The sequence below is a fragment of the Misgurnus anguillicaudatus genome, chromosome 24 (genome assembly GCF_027580225.2).
Source record: "Misgurnus anguillicaudatus chromosome 24, ASM2758022v2, whole genome shotgun sequence".
Lineage (NCBI taxonomy): Eukaryota > Metazoa > Chordata > Actinopteri > Cypriniformes > Cobitidae > Misgurnus > Misgurnus anguillicaudatus.
In genome coordinates, this window is record NC_073360.2 from 7,774,558 (window position 1) to 7,795,721 (window position 21,164).

The following is a 21,164-nucleotide window of genomic DNA, read 5'->3' on the forward strand; positions in this document are numbered from 1 at the left end:
CTCTCCTGATTTTCTTACTGGAATCTGCTCCATATTTAGCCACCTCAACCAGCTAAACCTTAAATGTAGTGAAGCTAACTACAACCAGAACATCAATCTTATCGCTTTGACATGTACTGTATGACTTTTATTTGAATGAATAATACTATAACATCTTACAATGTTGATACTTCTTTTTAATTCCTGCTTAGAACTTCTCGTAAAGGACAATGCTGTTAATAAACTTGCAGTAAAGCTGATTGATTGCCTATTTGTTTACTACAAATACCATGGCTATATGCAAATACAGTAACAAAATTGTTTCTTTTCTATCATCCTTGGTAGGTTATTTTCTATTTTTATCAAATTACTTACATTTTAAGATTATAAATCTTGCTGTTTCCTTTTCTTCCCTAAAATGAAAGAGTGTTTTTAAAGGAATCAAAGAAATTATTTTAAATATTCTCTCTTAAATATGCAAATGAAAAATGCATTTGAAGTTTAAAGCCTTTATTTTCATATGTATAGATACCTGTACAATGACATTCTTCCTTTTTATTGCCACATTACATTAAACTGTGGTTGTCATTAAAATAATAAACTAGAAAGAAACCTGTTATACAATATAATGTTGTCTGTGCAGTGTAAGTGTGACATGCTTGCCAAGTATGCAGCGCATACTCAAAAATGTGACCTCTGCATTTAACCCATCCCAGTAAATGGTGAACACACATGGAGCAGTGGGCAGCTATTCCTTCAGTGGCCGGGGAGCAATTGGGTTTAATGTGCCTTGTTCAAGGACATCACAGTCGCAACCTGCCGGCAGAGACGGAAACTGGAACTGGCAACTTTCGGGTTATAAGTCCAACCCTCTAACCACTAGGCTATGACTATGTGTATCAAAACCTGCAGTATTAAACTAATGTTTGTGTAGAGATTAAAATAATGACAGTGATATTGGGGTCAATTAATGTTTTTGACATATTGAACACTGAGGGCTGCTGGATAAAACGGTTCCTCAATCTTTACGTCCTGTAGCTTACACTTCTGTATGTATTGCCAGAGGATGTAGGTGGAAACAGTTTGGTATAAGTGGGCATTTTAACAATGGAACCGGCTCCTTTCTGTACTGTGTTCCTCTCAGTAGACTTTATCCCTCTCTACAGGCTCTTGCAGTTCATTTAAATCATGCTACCATATCACACTATGCATCTGCTCAGGATTCCCTCAATGTTAAAACAGGTCCTCTAGCTTTCCTAGAAGAATAAAAAGACAAAATACAGAATAATTATGTTAACTATTCGTAAAATCACATAGCACACAATATAAAATAAACAAGTTTGAGACATAATAAAAGAGATGATATAAAACTGATAAATGTGTAAATAAAATATGAAAAACAACTTGAATTAACACTATTGTATATAGTTATAAACAGTATGCTTGCTGCCTGAAAATAAAACACACACACAAGACGTTTGGTTAGACGTTCAATAAGCTATTATTAGCACAAAAACCTCCCATAGAAACACACGTGTACACACACACACACACACACACACACGTTATTTTTACTTGTTTTAATGAAGAATGTGGTATTTATTGTCCTCCTAGAACACTATCTAGTGACATTTGTGTAACTAAGCCAGCTAACACAACGTTTCACAGTTTATTATGTATTTCGTCAAGTTATTTGAGTCTATAGGCTAATAATAATAGAAAGGCTAAAAAAATATGCAATTAGGATATTAAAATAAACAAGAAAAACTTACATTTGATCGATGTAAACTCACAAAAGCTCCACGGACGAATTGAATGTAAACCGAAAACACTTCTCAGACCGGTGCATTACTTTTTGTGACCCCCCTGAAACACTTCCGTTGTGTTGTGAGATTTGGAACGCGTTTCTGTTTTTGGTCGTGTTGTAAGAATTTGCAACGCGTTTCTGTATTTGGATGTGTTGTGAGATTTGGAACGCGTTTCTGTTTTTGGTCGTGTTGTGATATTTGCAACGCGTTTCTGTATTTGGATGTGTTGCGATATCTGCAGCGCATGTGTTGTCAAACTGATGAAGATGTTTTCTTGATTTGCTGGTGTTTTTTCTATTTGCATGTGTTTTCTTTCATTGCAAGGCAGTGACCCCTGACGGCCACCGTAGTTTTAGCTTTTCATATGAGCTATTTCTAACACCAATTGATTAATTAAAAGTCAGGTTAATAGCAGGTGTTTCTACAAAATAGATAAGCGACAAGACTTTCAGATAGTGTACACAGTCTTGTAGTGATCAGTCCTATCTTGTGTTTCCACTGTCTATATATTTTATTTTGAAGTTCTGTTTTGTCACCCATGTTTGTAGTTCTTTGTAGTTCTGTTTCTTAATGGCCATTGTTCTTGATTGTTTCCCAGGTGTGTCTTGTTATCTTGTTTTCCCCTCAGTGTATATATTGCCCAGTGTCTCAGTTGTCTTTTTGTTGTTCTCAGGTCCTGTGATTATCATGTTTTCTGTGTTATCTACTTTGTTTTATAAATAAAAATATTGCATTTGGATCCTCGGCTTGCCTTCCTGCCAACGTTACAGAACGACTGACTTACAATGGATCCAGAAGGTTCTATCTAGCCCAGTGCATCAGCATCAATTCCCAAGATGGCCCACTTCTACAGTGTTTCCTGTGAAATTATTGGCTGGGCGGCTGGTTCAGAGTCTAACGGATATTCCTTTGATGTCAGTGCGGGCATCTGGTGTCCCTAGTCTGGTGGTCTCTAGTCCAATGGCATCTGATGTATGTCCTGTCTTCCGTGTTGCCTGTAATGGCTACAGCTATGTGGTGTGTGGGGAGCTGTCTTTTGTTCTTCGTTTCCCTCAGAGGATGAACCTGAGTCTTGTAAACTTCCTGTCATGGCTGAAAAGACTGAACCCGGGCCATGAGCTTCCTGTCCTGATCATGTTGGCTGAGCCTGAGTTTCTTGAATTTTCTGTCCTGACCATAAGGCCTGTATTCCTATTTCCTGCGAGTCTGTCAAAGCAGAGATGGTCACCCCTGAGTTTCCCGTGTCCTGTAGGTCAGCCATGGCCAAGCTCCATAGACTTTCTGCCCTTGCCAAAATGGCAGTGCATGACTCCCAAAGACTCTCTGCCATGACCAAGATGGCTGTTTCAGAGTTCCCTAGTCTCACTGTCCTGCCCAAGATGGTCTATCACGAGCTCTTTGAATTCTCTGCCTTGCCCAAGATGGCCTATCATCAGCGCTCTGAACTCTCTGCTCTGCCCAAGATGGCTGTCTCTGAACTCCATGGCCTTATTATGATGTCTGGTTATCACTTCTCCAATCTCATGACAAAGCCAGCCCCTCTCCTGTCCCCGTTTTCAGGTCCAGAGCACCACCCTGGGTTCCAGCTCCACCCTGGGCTGCGTTCAGCCCCGACAAAACGTTTTTTAAACAGAACCATTTTGAACTTGAACATGCCCCAGGTCTCTGGTTTCTGCTGATTTTCCCCTCAGTATATTGCCCAGTGTCTCAGTTGTCTTTTGTTAGTCTTTGTTAATTAATGTAATGTGTTGGTTCCCGGTTCCTGTGATTATCATGTTTTCTACTTTGTTTTGTTTTATAAATAAAAACCTTGCATTTGGATCCCCTGCCTCGGCTTGCCAACGTTACAAGTCTAATGAAAACTGTCATAAAAAACTGTTTAATTTAAATGGATTTCTTCCCTCATGTTTGTGATATTCCACAGGCCTATGTGCAGCTTGTGCACTGTGCTCTGAGGTGCTACTTATGCCACCCAATAAATAAACAGAATATTTGTATTGTAACTTTTTAAAAATATTTTAGTCTTGTTTATTCCTCACTCTGTTTTCCATTAATATAAAGGGCCATGCACAGGGCGTGCACACACATTTCACAGAAGCTGAAGACTGTTTAACTGAGCTCAGAGGGACATGAGTATATTTACACACTATTACTGTACTAATGTATAAATATGAGACTAATTGGTTGTGTACTTTATAACTACTTGACTTTATAAACAAAAAACTGATATAAGGGTAACGTGTGCATAATATATTGAATTCTGGCTGGGCACATTTGTTTTATTTTTAAGTGACATTACAAGCCTACACAACATTATTTTAAGCCACTGTCTGTAGTCAAATGTTTTAAAGGTGGTTTTAACAAACGTAGAAGTTTCAGTGTCCATTCATTCACGGGCTGATCATTATAACTTTTTGTTTAGCCAGTGTTTATGTAAGGAATTATTGATGACAACCAATTGAATTATTTGAAAATAATGCACACTCAAATTGGTAATGCGGCACGATGTGAAGTGGAGTTACATAGCGGGTGTGCAATATTTTTAAATAATTTAAAGGACTAGAGTTATTATTCCTCCTATACCACGTTTACCACAAACATTGTTCTGGTAGTTATTTTAAGACATTTGACAGGTCAGGTGGGTGTTTATCAAAAAATAATACCTGTTGAACATTTTTCAACCAATGTGGTATAAATCAGATATACATGATGTTTTTTTGAGTTGTCTGGTATTTGTATTAGATCAGATAGGTTTCAATAATTTGATCAGACAAACAGACTTGCAAAGATGGTGTTACTGCCATATTAGTAGACCAGGGGCAAAATAATAAATTTCCGGGAGAAATACTAAACAAACTGCCAAAGAACTAATTCAGCAGATTAAGCGCTGTCTATTGTAAACTATCTACCTTGTGGATGAGATTAACTTTGATCTTCACCCGGTCGGCAAACACAAACTGTAAGGGGATCTGGAATCCAATACACTCACGCAGCCTACCATTTTCATCATAGAAATAAAGCTCATCAACAAATATTTTTTGAACATTACTGTACTCAGTAACAAATGTGATTTTTAAAGTAGCGAAGTAGATTACTTAGCTCAATTTGTCCTAAAATTACAATAGAAGTAAAAAGTTACATTACAGAATCAAAAATACACTCAGAAATGTAGAAATACCTCAGAAACCTACATAATTACATTAACGTAAGTAGTTGTAACTAGGTCCCTTTTGCTAACTACTTGCAAAACACTAACTAAACTCTGATTCACGAGTTCACACTTACAAATAAGTTGGATAGATTAAACTTGTAAACCTATTTGGCATGCTGTCCATGGAGAGGGCTCTGAGCTCCGAAATGGGCCCGAACATAGAGTATCTGATTAGATCTGATAGAGTATCTATGACCATTTCACTTAGTAAATCTGAAGGAAAAGCAATAATTGAAGCATATACTATTAGGGAATGGCAACAAAAATGGGATACAGGAAATACAGGACATCAACTTTATGAAATACAGCAAGAAGTAGCAGTAGTGAGGATAAGCAAAAGAAGCACAAAAGAGGAAACTATTTTAACAAGATTAAGGTTGGGACATACTAGGATGAATAAAACCTTAAAATTAATAAATAAAAATCCAACAGGAAAATATGAGCGCTGTGGAATAGAGGAATTAGTTCAATAGAGTAGGTGGCAGTAATGCACCTTAAAGTTGGTGCCACCCGCCATTAAAAGAAAGAAAATTTACATCCAGCACAAGTACCATTAGCACTGGAGCTCCTCAGGGATATGTTCTCTCCCCACTGCTCTTCTCGATCTACACAAATGAGCACATCTCTACTGACAATTCTGAAGATGCAAGTAACCTAAAATTGAATGCACTCAAGACAGGACCTGAAGACATCAGCAGAGGTTGTACTTCCATCGCCAACTAAGAAAGTTCAACCTACCAAAGGAACTACTAATCCAGTTCTACACAGCAGTTATCCAGTATGTTCTGTGCACTTCAATAACCATTTGGTTTAGCTCAGCTCAATTTTTGATCATTTGTCTTTAAATTATTTTCATGTCTTGTTATTGGGTTAAATGTGTGTAGCCTACTGGAGGCTTCAATAACCAAATAAATTTTCTTGTGTGTGCAAGCACACTTTGCAATAAATCTTGTCTGATTCTTATTATAAAAGTGTTAACAACATGAATCATTAACACAAATGTTTATTTGTAGACTAAATTGCAAGATTGTGAAAGAAGTGGTTTACACATTATTGAATGTGTGAAATTAACAATAATGAAATGATTTCCTTCGTCATGCTTCTTTAAATGTTTGAGGTTGTGGTGATCATGTTGAATATCCTAGCAGTGCTAATCTGACCATTTTTTTTGCACGATCATATTCAAAGTCTTTTTAGCCAAAGGTGATTGTTTTCAGAAATTACATTTATGGAAATTAACCATGGTTTTTGGTTTTAACTGTAGTAAACCACAAAATAACCATGTTTTTGACAACTATTGCTTTTAAAGACCATAGTTAAACCATGGTTAGTTTAGTAAAACCATGGCTACTACACTTTTACCACAATAAAACTATGGTTAATTTTAATAAGGATAACTAGTCTATATATACTGTATTCTTATGCTTGTGGAGCGTTAAAACTTGAGTTTTAAGTAGCACCCTTAATTGACATACACATACACTGTGTGGGGTTTGCATGTTTTCTCTGTGTCATTGTGGGTTCACTCCCACAGTACAAATTTTTTTTACAGTGTAGTAAGATATTGAAAAACTGTGGTGTTTTCCTTTAAAAAGCATAAGTAAAAGCATAAGGAAGCATACTCTAAAATGTATTGGTAAAAGGGTGCAGTGACATTGGTTTTTAAAAGTGGACCAACACCAGCAGATGACATTATTGCACCTCAAATCATCACAGATCGTGGAAACGTAACACTGGTCTTCAAGCAACTTGGCCTATGAGCTTAATTCTCCACCCTTCCTCCAGACTCCAGGACCTTTGTTTCCAAATGAAATACAAAACTTGTTTTTATCTGAAAAAGGACTTTGGACCAGTGGGCAAAAGTTCAGTTCTTCTCCTTAGCCCAGGTAAGACGCCTCTGACATTGTCTGTGGTTCAGGAGGGGCTTAACAAGAGGAATACGACAACTGTAGCCAAATTCCTTGACACGTCTGTATGTGGTGGCTATTCCTTGTGAAGTTCACTCAAATTCTTGAATGGATTTTGCTTGAAAAGCCTCCCAAGGCTGCGGTTCTTTCAGGTGGTTGTGGTTGTGCATCTACACACTTTTTCCTTCCACTCAACTTTCTGTTAACATGCTTGGATACAGCACTATGTGAACAGCCAGCTTCTTTGGCAATGAATGTGGCTTAGCCTCCTAGTGAAGGGTGTCATTGTCGTCTGGACAACTGTCTAGATCAGTCTTCCCCATGATTTTGTAGCCTAGTGAACCAAACAGAGAAGAAACTTTGCAGATATTTAAAGTTATTTAGCTGATTGCCATATCACCAGGGCCGCCTTAACCTATAATGTAAGGCCCTGGGGCTGAAAGGTTTTGGAGGCCCCCCATCCCTTTAATTTATAGTTTGATTTTTTTAAGTGTAATATCTAGGTAATCTACATCACAAAATGCATTAGTTTCTTTCAAGACATACAACAGGGAGTTTCCCCTCTTTGACCCAGAAAACACCATAATATCATTATTAACATATCACTAAGCCCACTTGAGCATAAACACACTTGTGGTGTTCATAAAACCAAAATGTGTGAAAGTATATATTTATAAGCTTTATGTTTATATAGTTTTTGGAATATACAAATTTGCAGAAAATTCATTGCCACTCACCAACCAAATGCTCAGCACAGTTTTAAAAATATAATAAGTTAAAGTTAGTTTTAAAGTGAAAATGCATTAATGATAACAAAAGATAAGTCTTTATAGACAAAATCTTATTTTTTAAACAGTTATTTATTTTGTAGGGAAGATATAGTATGCACTGTATTTAGTATTTATCCATACATAAGCATGTAAAACGAACAAGCATGAATATGCACAAGACAGACAGGGAACATACCTGTATATAAGATCTTAAGATAAGGAGATTATAAATATGAATGGTGCTATCAGGGGATGATCATTTGAGATGGTCTTTTCGCTCTTTACTTTCTAAGACTTGCACCTTTACCGTTGCGTCTCTTTCTCGTCTTTCTCAACCAACAGATGTTTGTACTGTGAGCTAACGTCGTGTCAAACTACGTCGCTCAAGCTGCGCACTGATATAAACGCGAGTAAACTCAGTCTAACATGCAGGAAAGCCAAGTTGACAACGTGCACTTAATTACATTACGCGGAATAGAAAAATAACATTTTATTTCACGGTAAGTTACCACGGGACCAATCAGCAGACATGTAACGTGCAATTAGAGTGATTGACAGAAAACCTGACAAGTTACAAAACAAAATGACATTTTCAGCTCATCATGAACGTGAACATGGGAGGCCCCTGAACTTCGGAGGCCCCTGGGCTTCAGCCCAGGTAAGCCCGTGCATTAAGGCGGCCTTGCATATCACCATATTCCAATTTGTTGAGATGGTGAATTGGTGTTTTTTTTATGTGAGCCAAAACCATCACAATTAAGATAAAAAATGATGTGTGTGCATTGAATTAACTTAATACACAAGTTTCACAGTTTGAGTTGAATTACTGAAATAAATGAACTTTTCCAAAACACCTAAGACTAGCTGTGCAATATTTTATGTACACTTAATATGTGAAGAAAAAATACGGAAGTTAAAGTTTTTTCTTGCTTATATCAGCATCGTCTATCTGCTAAATGAGTTGAAAATTATCTGCACCATGTGGGTATCTGCGGGGGAAAAAAACACACTGCCTGGTTAAATCACTGTTGTGGAAAAAATTCTGAATGACTGCATTCTTGTCTTTTAATATTTTTTAAGTATGAAGTTGATAAAGGTCAACAATTTTACAAGACCCTTCTAGGTTGTCTCAGTTTTATAGGTAGAGCTCAACTCTCTATGCAAAACATTTCATACTTCCTCTTTTGTAAACCCACACATTGCTTAATTTATCTTACTCACTGATCTCTCACTGATATTTTGTTTGACAGCTGCAAGCAATGATAGTTATTCAAAGTAATATATTTCTTTTGCATCACTCTCTTCGAAATTTTGTTCATCCTGCTCAAAAATGTGATCTTGTACTGTATGTCCAATCTTACCCTTTTTATGGAAACTGAAGTTCTAATCCTTCTCTGTATCAAGCGTGTAAGATGTTGAATTCTAAGAGATCAAACAGCAAAATGAACACTATTACAATTACCACTGGTGGAAGTGTGTTCATTAACCAATATCCCCATCACACAGGTTTTGTACCCAATTATCCCAGGATGAAGGCATGTTATATAGCCTGGCTAACACCAGACCAGTCTCATAGAGAATGATACATGATCTGGGAACCATATGCTAATTTTCTCATATTTGAGGCGTGGTTTATGAATGCCCAAAGCCGTTTATTGTTCGCTACGAATGTCTATTAAATGCGTCTGTACGTAGCTCATAGCCAATCGTTTTAATTATACCAGATCAATTCAAACGTAAATGACTTATAGCGGTTCGTGTGCACACAGCACTGAAAGCTATGCAATAAATTGTATATTGATATTGAAAAGCTACACAATTTAGTGGCAAACACAGTTCAGGCATAATGACAATATGATATTAATAAATACCACTTACCATTTATAAGTTAAATGTACCTCGTCGACGACGATGCCTAGCAGGTTGGTCCTATAAATCTCTGTGGTTATTATGTCTTGCCATATCCAAACATCCTTCGTGGATATGAAATTGTTTAATGCCAAAAGTTGCTCTTTTTTAAATAAACTTGCGTTCAAAACTACTTAGAACACTAACTAAGGCTGCATTGAAAAGTTACTTTCCGTCTGTGTTATAAAAAATAACAAAACTGCTTCGGTGTGTCGCATAGACTTCGTCATCGTCTTGCTGCCCCTCCCCGTTCTGTGATATTTCAGGGGCAAAAAAGGGCCATAGTTTCCATGCTAGACTTGCAGCGTGAATAAATTTGCGCGCAAGGCTGCATGGGGAAATCCAGGCTACATGTTATCTTCAGTGGCGGCTGGTGCTAAAAAATATTTGGGGGAGCATACAAACTTGAAAGTAAAGAGTAACTAAACCCTAAACCAACTTTTTTTAGTTAATGATCTGTAAGAATGATGGTTTATTAGTGCTGTTTGTTGATTTTAGTAAGTTTTTTGACATTTGGATATAAAGTGTTTCAATACTACAATATATGGTCTAAACACGTCTGAGTGCTGCCCTCTTCAGGTTGAACGGTGGCTACTGCAGTTGAATTTTTTATTGGATGTTGGGTCCAAAAAATAACTTGTGACGTAAGCAGGTTCAAGCTCACCACGCCCTTGTTACAATCTCACCACACACTTGGTACAAGCTCAGTTCGTCCCCTCTATCTCTGTTGGGGTCTGTTTTCTTGCATTTTTCAAATATTGCCAGTGGGTGGAGTCAGGCTCTAAGCGGGGTTTAGTTACTCTTTAAACTTTTACTGTAGTAATGCAGGTCTGTAAATAGCCGTTTATCAGGTGATAAATATCATTACTGCCTAACTAAAATGCTAAAATGTTACTATTGAAGTCAACTAAAGCATGAATAAATGTACTATGAATCTGTAAATCTGAGTATAATGTAGGTTTATTATCAGTAATGAACTATGGTACAGTAATCATACACACACACACACACACACACACACACACACACACACACACACACACACACACAAACACACACAAACAGGTTGCGTTAGACTTTTTCACTTTTAAAAATCCCGTCATAGTCAATTATCCGTCATTTCATGTTTTAATGATAATAATTGTTTTCGTTCACCTGTTAATTTTTAATCATGAACTTAAAAGACGAGCATTCAAGCTCAAATGTGTTCATTTATTTGTGAAGAGAGCATATGAACAGAGACCGCGCATCATTTTACATGTTTACAGTTTTTTTCGATTGCTAAACGACAGTGGGCACAACTGGAGTCACATGTGCAAAACTCTAACTACAGTCTGCACAGCAGCAGTTCATGTGGACCAAACTCTAGTTCATTTTTCATTGCTTGAACACAGTTTTCAAAACTTTACACACTTATCGCATGACTTTAACCACAACCTGCACAACACTGTGGATTTACAGCACTTTGTTCAAATGCTAACACACTGCTCTCAAAACTGTGAACCCTACATTCAAAACAGAATTTATTTCAGACTTGTGCCTTTAAAACACTGCTGATTGCAATTTCATATAAATATAAATTCCAATTTCATATATATATATTTCATATATATAAAATATTACCTTCCAAGTACTTTTAGTTTCTACCTTTTTTTTCCTCATTACTGTAATTCCGTAAATTACTGAAGCAAACTGCTAATTTTCATTTACCTTAAAGAATTATGATGTTCTAAAAAAATTAATAAATCATGTGATAAATCAATCAATAAATAATTCTTTGATAAAAACATTACTTTGTCTGAAGTCACTGAAATTGTTGAAACTGTAAAGATAAAAAGTTTATATTTTCTGTATTGGTGTTTGATGCTAGTGTTTTTCCTCTCAGTGTGTTGTGAGTGACAGTGTGTGTTAGGCTATCTTAGGGTGTTTTCACATATACACTGTTTAGGTCGGCTCAAATGACGTGTCGCTCCGAGTACGGTTCGTTTGGGTCAGTGTGAACACAACAGCCGCACTCGGGTGCGCACTAAACGGCCGCTCCGAGACCGCTCTAAACAGGTGGTCTCGGAGCGGCTGTTGCCGAACTCTGGGGCGACCCACCTGTGGTGTGAACACTGCTGGACCTCGGGCCGAACCAAATACAGGAAGTTCTCCACATGTTTGAGCCACTGGGCTTCCGTTGTGACGTGAGCCGGGTGTTACATTGTGGGTTAACAACAAACAAGCCAATCCTGGTCCGTTGCATAGAGATTCGCTGTCTCCTTTACGTTTGAGCTGATGATTTTATAAATGCATAGCTGTCCTCCACACACAAATAGTGACATTACGGGCTTTTTAGCAAACGGCTCCGTGAGAAAGGCTTTAATAGAACAGCTACGCAATTTCGCGTTAAAGCAAAGAAACTTCACAAAGACGTGCATCGTTTATCTCCACATCTTGATAGCTGCGCTCTCCCTGTCAGGCTGGTTGTCGTGGAAACGTGGGGGTGGTCATGAGACGGTAAGAGCTGTCAGAGACCAATGACAGCGCTGACCGTTGTCACATGGTGTACGGTGCGGCATTTCAAGTAAAGTAAAAAATATATATATATATGTGAACACGGACCGCACTAACTGAAAAATGATACAATGTATTTTGGTGCGCTCCGAGGCCGCACCACGGTGCGCACCAACATATGTGAAAACAACCTTAGTGAGGGTTGTGTATAGTGTTTGGCTGCACTGAGCTGTTTTGAGTCATGTGTTAAGAGTTGTGCTCAGGTGACTTTTGGTAGCTCCAGTTGTGCTCACTGTCGTTCAGCAATTGAAAAAAACTGTAACATCATATGAAGCAGATTAATGAATGATCTCGCAGTGACAGACAGCTGAGATGATAAAACACGCAAACTTTGTGCTGAACCAGCAAATATGAACAAATCAAATCACAAAATACTATTGTGATTAAAATAGCAACAGATGTGTAAAAAATCTGAATTTAATTAAATCAATGCAGACTCTTGTCATTAGATTTTGTGTTTTTAACTCAAATAGACGATGTCTTACAGTTTTACTTTTGTTCTGGAGATGGATCTCGTGCTCTTACATTACACTTCGGTTAACCCGTAATAGCGCGCGCGCACACACACACACACACACACACACACACACACACACACACACACACACACACATATGGTACCAGCAATAAATCAATTACAACCTAACTATAGTTATTGTATTTACTAGCTGCTGACCTCATATTTTTGACTCAAAAGTTCACAAAAACAATTCCATAAATGTTTCTTGCACTGTAAAAAAATTATGTAGAAATTACAGTATTACTGGCAACTAGCTGCCAGTAACTTACTGTAGATTTGACATTTATGTTATTTACTGGCAACAGTTTGTTCAAAGTTAAATGAACATGAAACATTTTCAGTCTTTATCTTCTACAGCAAGTTACTGGCAACCAGCTGCATAATTATAGCCAATTTTTTACAAAGCTTTTTATTTTATTTATTGTACTTAAGTGAACTATTATTAAAGTAAGAGTACTTTAACTTGAGCAGAATATTGTATCACTCTTTCCACATCTGCCCTTGCCATCTCTTGGCCTACTAATGCTTCCTTCTCAGGTCTCTTATTACCACAAAGTCACCAGATTTTATATCTGCAGATCTCAATTGAACAGCTCTACCCTGCACACAAACATTAGACAAACAGAGAAGACATTTCCTGGCAATAATTCAACATGTTATGCGCTCTAACACATCTGTTGAAGGGAAATTGTTGTTCTCTTGTTCTTATTCACATAAATGCAGGCCTGCCAAAGAAAGGTTTGTCCTTGACCTGTTTTCTAATTTTCATGTAAATGAACACAGTGTGTAGGACTTTTACCCATGATAGCCTCATGTCTTCAAAACACTTTATTTAGGATTGTTTCATTTTTTGTTTTTACTGCTCTCCCAGATAAGTTATGATATGAGCAATCAGGCCCGGATTGACCATAGGGAGAACCGGGAGGATTCCCGGTGGGCCGGTCTGTTTTTTTTTTGGCCACGAGGGCCGGTGTTGTCATGCCACCGGGATGATTGTGTCCCGAGTCCCGACCACTTATTGGAAGAATTCTTGCATTAGGGTTCATTGACATCTAAAACGCATGGGAAACGCAGGACGTGCCGCTGTCTTCTGGTTTTCAAAGCGCTTACTTGAACACGAGTTTTGTTTCAGACGCGTCTATATTGATTGCGCTTGCCGGCCGCGCGTCTATATTTAAAATAAACTTGAGCGCGTCGTTTGAGTGCGCTTGCCGGCCGCGCGTCTATTATATTTTAAATAAACTTGAGCGCGTCTTAATACAAACGGGCTGGCCTCTAAACGTATTTTTTTTATCCAAGTCATAGATGAATTCTCTATGAATAGTCATTATTCATCGTTTATTGCAAGAGGAACAAAAATCTATTTGATGCAAAACTCATTAGTTTCAAAAGTATATCCATGATGTTTTCTTTTTTTTAACACAATGTAGGCCTACGTTATTTAGCAATAGACATGATCTAAGTACTAAAAAAAAGATACAGATTATTTCCATTTGTTTCCAATGCATAGGCCTACTTGATAAATCTTGCTTGTGTATTGTATATCAGGGGTTTCCAAACGTTATCAACCCAACAGTTAATCTCAAGACTCACCATTTTTTAGAAATAGAAATATAGAGAAAAATACAAACACATTTGTTTCCTTTAGTTTTTGAATAAGTTTACTTTAGTAATATTATGGTCTTATGGTAGGGCTGCATAATTATGGCAAAAATTATAATTGTTTACTGCATTTGCACGGAATATGAAATTATATATTTGAAAAATACAGTGAATTGCAAGGCTGCAGAGAACAGTGCACTACTGCAGACTTATACTACTGAGGGTTTAAAGATATTATTTTAATAGTCAGTCGTGAACTAAAGTGGGCCGGTCTAAGGCATGAAACTCCAGGGCTGAAAATGAGTCCCACTCCGGCCCTGTGAGCAATGATACATTAAGTATAATTTGGAAATAAATATTTTGGTTAACAGGGTAGATATCAACCCAAATGTCTTCGACAAATGCAAAACCAGAGCGCTTCCAGATGTCCCTTTCGCTATTTGTGGCGATAGACTGCATGCTCTGTAACGAAAGAGAAGGGGAAGTTAAGTTTGTTTTAATCAACGGCCTAAACGACAGTGGGCACAACTGGAGTCACATGTGCAAAACTCTAACTACAGTCTGCACAGCAGCAGTTCATGTGGACCAAACTCTAGTTGGTTTTTCATTGCTTGAACACAGTTTTCAAAACTCTACACACTTATCCCATGACTTTAACCACAACCTGCACAACACTGTGGATTTACAGCACTTTGTTCAAATGCTAACACACTGCTGTCAAAACTGTGAACCACACATTCAAAACACAATTGATTTCAGACTTGTGCCTTTCAAACACTGCTTACTGCAATTTCATATAAATATAAATTCCAATTTCATATATATATTTCATTTATATATAATATTACTTTTTATATAAATATGATAGGAAGAGCTCAGAAAGACTAATTTTGGAAATGGAACAAGGAAGACGGGTTTGTGGAGGGACAAGGGTGGGAGGTAGTGGCCTGACGCTAAAGAGAGCCAAGATTAGCCCCTCAATTATTTGTTCAAATTACAGTATGTACTTTAAGTTTCTACCTTTTTTTCCTCAATACTATAATTACATAAATTACTACAGACTATTGAAGCAAACTGCTAATTTTCATTTACCTTAAAGAATTGTTCTGGTCTAAAAATTTCAATAAATCATGTGATAAATCAATAAGTAAACAAATCATTCTTTGAAGAAAATATAACTTTGTATGAAGTCACTGAAATTGTTCAAACTGTAAAGATGAAAGTTTGTATTTTCTGTATTGGTGTTTGATGTTAGTGTCTTTCCTCTCAGTGTGTTCTGAGTGACAGTGTGTGTTATCTCAGTGAGGGTTGTGTTTAGTGTTTGGCTGCACTGAGCTGTTTTGAGTCATGTGTTAAGAGTTGTGTTGCTTGTAGTGAGTTTTGCAGGTGATATGTACAGTTTAGCTCAGGTGACTTAGAGCAGACTGTAGTTAGAGTTTTGCACATGTAGCTCCAGTTGTGCTCACTGTCGTTTAGCAATCGAAAAAAAACCTGTAAAGAAACAAAATTGCCTTTGCATCTATGTCAGCCATGTAATTTCCTGTGTAGATAAAATCAACTCTGTTAGTCTTTGCTGCACATTTACAAACAATAATGGGTTTGGAAGCTTATAGGCTCAAGTAAGTCAGAAATCATTGGACTATGATGGTTTTTCATTTGATTCAAGAAAGTTTCTGTTTTTCCGAGAGCACTAAAGTCATGAATCTTTGTAGATTGTGACAGCTTGTTAATCCCTGTCAGTGCAACAAGCTCGGTTGCCTGTGCAGAGAGGTGTGAAGATAAGGGTTTAGAAAGAAGAATTGTGTTAACACTCTGGGGTCGGCTCACTCCGCAAAGAGACTTAGATAACTCTGCTGATTTTGGACATACAGATATGATTTATACATCATTTAAAATGTTAAAGTGTCTAGTTTTTTTCTGTCCACTCCCAATAAAAACAGAATGTTGTGCTTTTCGCAAAATTAAGAAAATAAACATGATGCACGTTTTGTTCTCTCTCCCTCAGTGAAGTCTTTTCTCAAACGCGTCAGAAAAATAAACTGTAACTTAACGAATACATGTCATAGAAACAAAAGATAAACGTCTACATAATGCTTGGAATGTCAGCTTTTAAAGATGTAAGTGAGATCGAAAACATATATTGTCATTCGGTGTAAACTGTATGAGAAGGAGGAGAAGTACCGTCTATCTCAAGTTACCTGATTATCTGTAATGAGATGAGATCCCCACACCCCCGCGCCATTGATGTGAACGAGCAGAAACATCCATATGCATAACTCGTGCCTCCTGCAGTCAATGGATACGCAATCCACAATCCAGTCTCTCCATTCCTTATTGTTTCATCCGAATGCACCAAACATGACATCTAAATCCTTATTTACTTGCGTATGTGTGTCAGTATCTCTAGACGCGAGTGTTGTCTTTGTTCTTCCGTCAAACATTTCACGCGAGGGGAACACACATAAACCCAACACACGTGTCAGGAAACTCTACGCGGTTTTGGTATTCTTATAAAATACACGATTGCAAACAGTACAATCCTTATTTAGTTGCGTCTAAGCGCAAATCTCCGCACAGCAAGTTTATTAAACACAGAATCACTCGCGTGTGCACACATTCACTGCTTTCATGATCAACACGTGAGGTAGCAATGGCGGCGGCTGTAAACAAACATTGATAAGTTTTTACACACTTGTCCCTTGTTGTGTTTCTACTAAAATGATTACAAAAACACAAATAAGAGTCCAGACAAAGATAGGCGGTTTTTATTTCGAGCTGTTTACTGCTATATACACACATTATATATATAATTTTTTGTTATAAATTCCCAAGTAAACCTTATCATGGTTTTACTACAGTGTTGAACATTATGCAAATCTTTTGTTCCTCAGCTGTCAATCACTGATTATTCAGGAGCTATCCCATCTCCACGCATACAGCCTTTCCCAGGAAAAAGTGTCTTAGAAATTGTAAATCAATATATTGCTTTATGTGAATGAGTAGGCCAAATGATTTTCACATCATTTTGAAGAAAAAACTTTAGAATACTAGATCCTGTTTTGAAAAGTCTTGGGAAAACATGTTTAGAATGAGTTTTGCGGACTTATATCAGTGACTTAAAAAATGTTGCATTTTCAAAAACCACGCATAAACATTTTTCTCTCAAAAATACAAACATGTACATATATATTGATCATATAATATTGTAGCCCAGTTTGTGTTAAATACAGTGTTATGAGACTTTTGCCATTTATATGTTTTTAAGCAACTGAAAAAAGCACAAATGTCAGTGCATGTCAAAACTTCCCTAGGGCCCTAAAAACCCCTTAGACCCCAGAGGGTTAACAGTAACTGCAAATATGCTCTGTTTTGGCCTGTGTGTTCATCACATTTTTCAGAAGCATCAACAAAAAGTTTGTAGTCACTGTCAGATAAGGTTGTGTCAGAACGATCTTGTGGATGTGTACAAACTGCATGAAGGGTGATAAAGCAAGTGTGTGGTTTTAAAGCTGCAACGTGTCAGGATTTAGTGTGCTGCATCTTGATCAGTGGCGGCTGGTGCTAAAAAAAATTGGGGGGTGCAAACAAACTCAAAATCTTTATGCTGAACAGGCAAATATGAACAAATCAAATAACGAAATACTACTGCGATTAAAATATCAATAAACGTGTAAAAATATGAATTGAACTAAACTCATCTGAAGAAACCATCTTGTGTAATAAACGCATGAAGGCAGATTAATGCAGAGTCTTGTCATTAGATTTTGTGTCCTTAGACAGGCGTCTGGTTGCAGTGCTCCTGTAGTGTTTAACTTCAGCAGCCATGTGCAAACCAATCCGTGTAAGACATCAAAATATCGCGAGAATGTTTAGAAACCAGGGCGTCATTTGAGCAACACACTGCCACCGACCGGACATGACTAGGAATTACATTCTCAAGTTAAGTAGTATGTGCAATCTGCCAAAATGGCGTTCAGAATTTCCTTTTCCCTGCTTAAAAAAATTCTGTCAAAGACTTTTTGGTTAACGCGACCAAACACACACAAAAAGAGACACTAAAGTTGCCTAATCACAGGTTAATACATTTCTTTTTGCTTTTATAGCAATAGCCAATTTTTTACTTACAGTCCAACAGCTCATTCTACATGGTTCTTGAAGTTCTCTTAAACACAGTTGTTTTCTCGTTGTCTCGTTTCAAGGTTGACCAAGCCACGGAATATACCGGATTATATATGAGCTCTCATTATCCACGCAACGGCAGCTCAAACGCGCCACAAAATTTTGTGCAGTCTAGCAAACAGGGGAAAAAAATAAAACTCAGGACTTACATGATATCCAGCTAGCCAGCCTCGTTTGGCATGAGAAGTGGTGGAGCACACAAATTATTTGACTCCGTTGGTCGCTCTGGTCCAATCTTCTTAACCTTTATTTATTCATCAATTAAATACCTTAAGGGTGATTTTGTAAGGATAAAAGCATATTTTCCTTCATCTCAAGATATTTCACTTGCTTTTACTGATCAGTAGCCTACTGTAGCTAACACACCAATCTGCAACGCGGTTATGAGACTCATGGTGCAGATAGTGCTTTTCTTATTCTCAAACAAGGGGCCATGCCTGCTTTTGCCTGACTCAGCCCATTTCTTAAAAACATTTCAGGCCTCTACATGAAGCTCTTCTACATGATCCTTCTATTCTGCCTATATCGGAGAGTTTCTTTATTGCAAAGAGCAGGGCCGATCCTGGACCCTATGTACTTTGTGAGGGGGGCCTGTCAGTACGTTCCTTAAACATTTACTGTCTCTGCTTAAATGTAGCTATAAACAAAATGTTAACTTAAACACGTTGTATTATCTTACAGCTGTACATTTATGCCATATGGACATTACCGTGACACTCATCATAATACTTCCTAATTAGGCCCATAACATTGACACGTGTTTTCTGAAAAATCTGTTTCGTATTTTAGTCAGGGGGGCCAATTCTGAAAAGGGCTTCCGTTAAGACTTTTGCGGACATGTTTTAGTACAAGCTGTCATCTTATTTTTTAGTTAGAAGACACCCATGGGCAAGATATTAGGGTGGTTGTCAAGCTGAATTTTTTTTACTTGTACATGCAATTTCAGGCCAATTTTTTGGTTTCCTGTTCAACTCGACATGCCAACAATAAATGTTGAATATCTCCACAACCACAAGGACCATATACATACATTTTAATAGGATGTCTGCTGAAATGTCAGAATGAACATTTATTGTACAGTGTAAGAGACAACAGAACTACAACATGAAAAAAACAATCTCTGCCTAAAGAGAAACAGTTTTCAAAGTGAATATCAGCTTGTAAACATAACATAGTATCCCAAAACCTCTATCAATCAGTACCCCTATCTATGGTAATGAGTCAAGACAAGTATAAAGCTTGCAGGGAGAGACAGTGCAATGCTGCACAAGTTAATAATACTTTAAAGGCGCTCTAAGCGAATTGATGCGTTTTAGGCCATAAAACATTTTTTGTTACATACAGCAAACATCTCCTCACTATCTGTTAGCTACCCGTTCCCTGATAACACTGTAAAAAAAGCGGTCTCAGTAGACAGCGCAGGCTTCACAAACTGCAATAATAACAAAATGGCCAAACCTAACCCAACGAAGCATAACAAACAAGTTCCAGCCAATAAACGACAAGAAGGATTTGGGGGTGGGTTTTGGGGAATTAGTGCGCGTGCACATGAACGGGGTGTGAGGACTGGAGAAGGGAAAAGCGTGAGGTCAGGATAACTCTCGTAGACGGTGACTATAAAATCTGAAATTTGGATATGGCCGATACACGGCCAAAGAGACGACGTTCCGCTGAACAAAGGGCAAAGTTGGCAGAAAAGGAAAAGGAACGTTCGAAGTCCCGGATTTACATCGGAAAAGCCTTTGAAAGGTGGGGAGAACTCCGCGGGCAGAAGGGCTTCCAATCCGATGTACAGGTGGCTCTGTTTTTGCTGGACAGGTGCGTAACTTCAATTTGTTTTTTCTTTATAACCTACCAACACAACGATGAAATTAGCTCACGTTAGAATTATGCAGCCAGTGCTAACCTTGGTGAATATAACTAATAGGTTTATAGCAACTAACCTTTGGGCTAACATAAGCTCTGAAGTGGACATGATCAAGCAAACTCACGGAAGGGCGAAAGTTTGTGTAAATTATTGTTTACAGACAATGTTATGAATGTGAATGTTCACTTATATCCTATTGACAACTTTGACATAATTTGATTACGATGGAGGCTTTATTTATGCTTACTGGGAGAACTTTAGCTTTCCAATTGGCAGTGGTTTTCTAGTAATATTTCGATTTTCTACATGATCGTTTATACGGCGACATTACACCTTGAATGAAGTATCAGTAACACTACACTTTGTATTTAATGAATAATTTTACTTGACTTTATGCTAACACAAAAACCTAAATATGTAAGTGCTCATGGATTTTATTTTATAACGATCATTTCAGTTTATTGCTTTGTTTTTCACTTTGTTGCCTGCACAGCTACAAGACGAACAAATATACCTCCACGCCATTCAAGGCTGGGACCATGATACCTTCCCCACCACAATTATCTAGCATTGGCTCCCAGTCCTTGTCCGGACGGTGAGAGAGTTTGTCATTGATTACTGTTCAAATTTTTGTTATGCATACTGTATTTATGTGATATTCTGTCTCAAATTATGTGATAATCTCTTCTATTTGTGTTTGTGTAATAGAGATGAGTTTGCCATGCAGGGAGTGCAATATATGGACGGGAGCACTGTATCAGTAGTTGAACAATTGGAAGCCAGGTGTGTACAAAATAACTATAATCTGGAAAAGTTTTCTGTTTTTTTCTGTTCTTTATTGAAGCAAAATTCAGGTG

At 37.6% G+C, this 21,164-nt stretch overlaps 1 long non-coding RNA gene across 1 annotated transcript; it reads right to left on the reverse strand.

Moving 5' to 3' along the window:
* Positions 1-472: 472 nt before the first annotated feature.
* LOC141361457 (uncharacterized) lies at positions 473-2,621 on the reverse strand. The gene is made up of 2 exons (XR_012367540.1): positions 1,752-2,621; positions 473-1,235 (listed from the first exon to the last, which is right to left on the reverse strand). It is a non-coding gene; the product is annotated as an uncharacterized lncRNA (long non-coding RNA).
* Positions 2,622-21,164: the final 18,543 nt, after the last annotated feature.